The sequence below is a fragment of the Lampris incognitus genome, chromosome 13, assembly GCF_029633865.1.
Source record: "Lampris incognitus isolate fLamInc1 chromosome 13, fLamInc1.hap2, whole genome shotgun sequence".
Classification (NCBI taxonomy): Eukaryota; Metazoa; Chordata; class Actinopteri; order Lampriformes; family Lampridae; genus Lampris; species Lampris incognitus.
In genome coordinates, this window is record NC_079223.1 from 32,008,672 (window position 1) to 32,012,654 (window position 3,983).

Consider the following 3,983-nt stretch of genomic DNA (forward strand, 5'->3'; position numbering starts at 1 on the left):
TAAGGTCCCACTGTTGACAGTGCATGTCAGAGCAGAAACCAAGCCATGAAGTCAAAGGAATTGTCTGTGGACCTCCGAGACAGGATTGTATCGAGGCACATATCTGGGGAAGGGTACAAAAAATTTTCTACATCTTTGAAGGTCCTGAAGACCACAGTGGTCTCCATCATTCGTAAATGGAAGAAGTTTGGATCCACCAGGACTCTTCCTAGAGCTGGCCGCCCAGCCAAACTGAGCAATCAGGGGAGAAGGGCCTTGGTCAGGGAGGTGACCAAGAACCCGATGGTCACTCTGACAGAGCTCCAGCATTCGTCTGTGGAGATTGGAGAACCTTCCAGAAGGACAACCACCTCTGCAGCACTCCACCAATCAGGCCTTTATGGTAGAGTGGCCAGACGGAAGCCTCTGCTCGGTAAAAGGCACATGACAGCCCGCTTGGAGTTTGCCAGAATGCACCTAAAGGACTCTCAGACCATGAGAAACAAGATTCTCTGGTCTGATGAAACCAAGATTGAACTCTTTGGCCTGAATGCCAAACGTCACGTCTGGAGGAAACCAGGCACCTCTCATCACCTTGCTAATACCATCCCTACAGTGAAGCATGGTGGTGGCAGCATCATGCTGTGGGGATGTTTTTCCGCGGCAGGAACTGAGAGACTAGTCAGGATAGAGGGAAAGATGAATGGAGCAAAGTACAGAGAGATCCTTGATGAAAACCTGCTCCAGAGCGCTCAGGACCTCAGACTGGGGCGAAGGTTTACCTTTCAACACGACAGCAACCCTAAGCACACGGCCAAGACAATGAAGGAGTGGCTGCGGGACAAGTCTGTGAATGTCCTTGAGTGGCCCAGCCAGAGCCCAGACTTGAACCCCATTGAACATCTGTGGAAAGACCTGAAAATAGCTGTAGAGCGACGCTCCCCATCTAACCTTACAGAGCTCGAGAGGATCTGCAGAGAAGAATGGGAGAAATACCCCAAATATAGGTGTGCCAAGCTTGTAGCTTCATACCCAGGAAGACTTGAGGCTGTAATCGCTGCCAAGGGTGCCTCAACCAAGTACTGAGTAAAGGGTGTGAATACTTATGTACATGCAGTATTTCAGTTTTTATTTTTAATAAATTTGCAAACATTTCTACAAAACCTTTTTTGCTTTGTCATTATGGGGTATTGTGTGTAGATTGATGAGAAAAAAAGGACTTTAATCCATTTTGGAATAAGGCTGTAACATAACAAAATGTGGGGAAAGTGAAGGGGTGTGAATACTTTCCGGATGCACTATATAAATATATATATACATATAAAATCCAGTTAGTCAAGTAAATTCTTTATGAGACAGTCTCATTAAGAATATACTTGACTAACTGGTTTATTTTGCTGCCTATTTGTTGAGCACTTTCCCTACCGTTGAGTGGTTCAGTGTTGTAGTCCTGATTTGTTTGGTCAGTTTTTTTTTTTGGTAATAGACCCTAATAATTTAGCATTAGATATTGATAGCTATATTAATACCATGACATTATTCAATTTCGTGCAAGGGCAGGCATGTGTGTTCCACCTACATTTGGATTCACGTGCATACCCTCATGTTCAGTAACAGTTAGTGTTAAGATGCCTAAGGAGACGCCCCAAATTGTGTGCTTTGCTTACATGGATTTTACGTCAAATTCCAGCAAGAGCACTGCTAGATGTTTGATATATAAACAAACTATTGAGGAGAAGACCAGGACAACCTCAAACTTCAGCAGACATCTGTGTGTGTGTGTGTGTGTGTGTGTGTGTGTGTGTGTGTGTGTGTGTGTGTGTGTGTGTGTGTGTGTGTGTGTGTGTGTGTGTGCACATGTTTGTGAGTGCATTTGTTTGGCTATTGTGTCACCAAGTAAATAAACTCCCTTTGAAATGGTGACAACTGTGTCATTTTTGTTTAATGTAGACCTCCTTTCTTTATTTATATGTCAGCTTTTTTACGGTGCCAGAGTGGAGCACTGGAGCCGATCTTGGAACTCGACTCAGACTCAACTTTGATGACTCGGACTTAGGTAATGGGGACTTCACTCGGACCCGACTTTGACTCTTCTCTGGGGACTCGGCTTGAACACTGGGGACTTGAGACTCAACTCGGACTCGAGGTTTAGTGACTTGATTACAACACTGAATATAATCTGTATGTATACTCAGCACACCCCGGTCCCCACCTTTGCCTGCTGCCCGGCCTACATTGCACCCTACCCCAGTGCTCAAATGAGGAATGCTTCATGAATTTGCATGTCATCCTTGCGCAGGGGCCATGCTAATCTTCTCTGTATCATTCCAATTTTAGTATATGTATTGCCGAAGCAATACATTTGGTAATTACTCAACGATTTTAAAAATTACTTAATGTAATGAGCCTGAACCTCTTGCACACAGAGCATGCTCTAAACACAAAGCTACGTGTATGCTTAAATGGACGTATGTCCTATGTTGTCCTGTCCTGACAGGCAAGATTCTTTGACTCACAATCTCTAGAGCTGATGCAGCCATTCTCTTTAATAACAGCATTCAACAATTCTGATTAATTCATTAGCCATTCAGCATAAACACACAAAAGCAAGTGACAATTTCATTTTCATTACAATTGGTCTTAGTAAGCATGTGAATAGTGCCTGACTTGTTTATTATTTTAAGTTTGGACTATAGGTTAGATTTTGTTCCCCAGGACCTACTGGAGAACTGAACACACAAAGTCTAGATTCACCTTTCAACCTTTATTTCTGTTGGCAGCACATGGTCTTGACAAAACAGCTTCCTAATACCCAAAATGCAATGCCAAAACACTCAGTGATTTGATACAATTTCTACATGTTGTTGCTATTCTGGCAGCATGGTGGCGCAGTGGTTAGCGCAGTCGCCTCACAGCAACAAGGTCCTGGGTTCAAGCCCTGAGGTAGTCCAACCTTGGGGGTCATCCTGGGTCGTCTTCTGTGTGGAGTTTGCATGTTCTCCCTGTGTCTGCGTGGGTTTCCTCCGGGTGGTCTGGTTTCCTCCCACAGTCCAGAGGCATGCAGGTCAGCTGAATCGGCCATACTAAATTGTCCCTAGGTGTGAAAAGTGTGTGTGTGTGTGTGTCAACCCTGTGTTGGACTGGCAGCCTGTCCAGGGTGTCTCCCCACCTGCCACCCAATGACTGCTGGGATAAGCGGTTTGGACTGCCGTACAGGATAAGTGGTTTGGATAATGGATGGAAGGATATAATCTGTCAGCCCAGTACATGATTTTGGTATTGGAAGTGTTCTGGTTTCCCTTTCTGTTTCCGTTTTAGTCCGAGTAGTTTCGACCAATCACGTTTGAGTAGGTGGTGATTTCTACAGGAACATGCTTTGGTTGCATATTGGTAACAGTCCATGTGAGGAGCGAAAGAGGCAGAACACATTGGCCGAAATGTCGTCCTGACTTAATACACCTACAAAAAGCATTGATGTTTGTTTATTGTGTGGAGAAAAGTTTGACTCGTGTTGTCTACTTGTGAAACAATCTGGTCATACACATCATCTTTAAATTCTCGCATCACAAGTTGCTGATCGGACTGTAAACAATGACGGGCGTACAGAAGAGGAAGTCTTCATAGGAAATGGAAACGAGCAGCAAGCAGCTACACCAAAAGCCCCGAAATATTGGCCGAGGTCTCCAGAGGTAAATCGTCATCAGACAATTTAGCCTCTGGGTTCCGAGATTTCTGGGCTGCCAATTCTCCTGACTGACCACCACAATCCATTTACTGCATCTTTCTGGGTCTGCTGGAAATCTGTGAAATGTTAAACCAGGTTCATCACCTCTCCGATTGTCTAGATGCATGCTCAATAATCCAGGTAAGAAAATTAAAGAAGGTTGAATCAGTTCATCTGGATACAATGTTTATTGACATACATTTCATCAATCAACTAACTAGGAGTCATCAGGATGCTGTACCACTGAGCTGACAATGTCCCCACCGACACAGCAGCCAGG

General features: G+C 44.5%; 1 non-coding gene across 1 annotated transcript; it reads right to left on the bottom strand.

The window, feature by feature from the left end:
• Positions 1 to 2,233: 2,233 nt before the first annotated feature.
• Positions 2,234 to 2,339, bottom strand: LOC130123318 (U6 spliceosomal RNA). Its single transcript, XR_008811302.1, has one exon. It is a non-coding gene; the product is annotated as a U6 spliceosomal RNA (small nuclear RNA).
• Between the last annotated feature and the right edge of the window lie 1,644 nt (positions 2,340 to 3,983).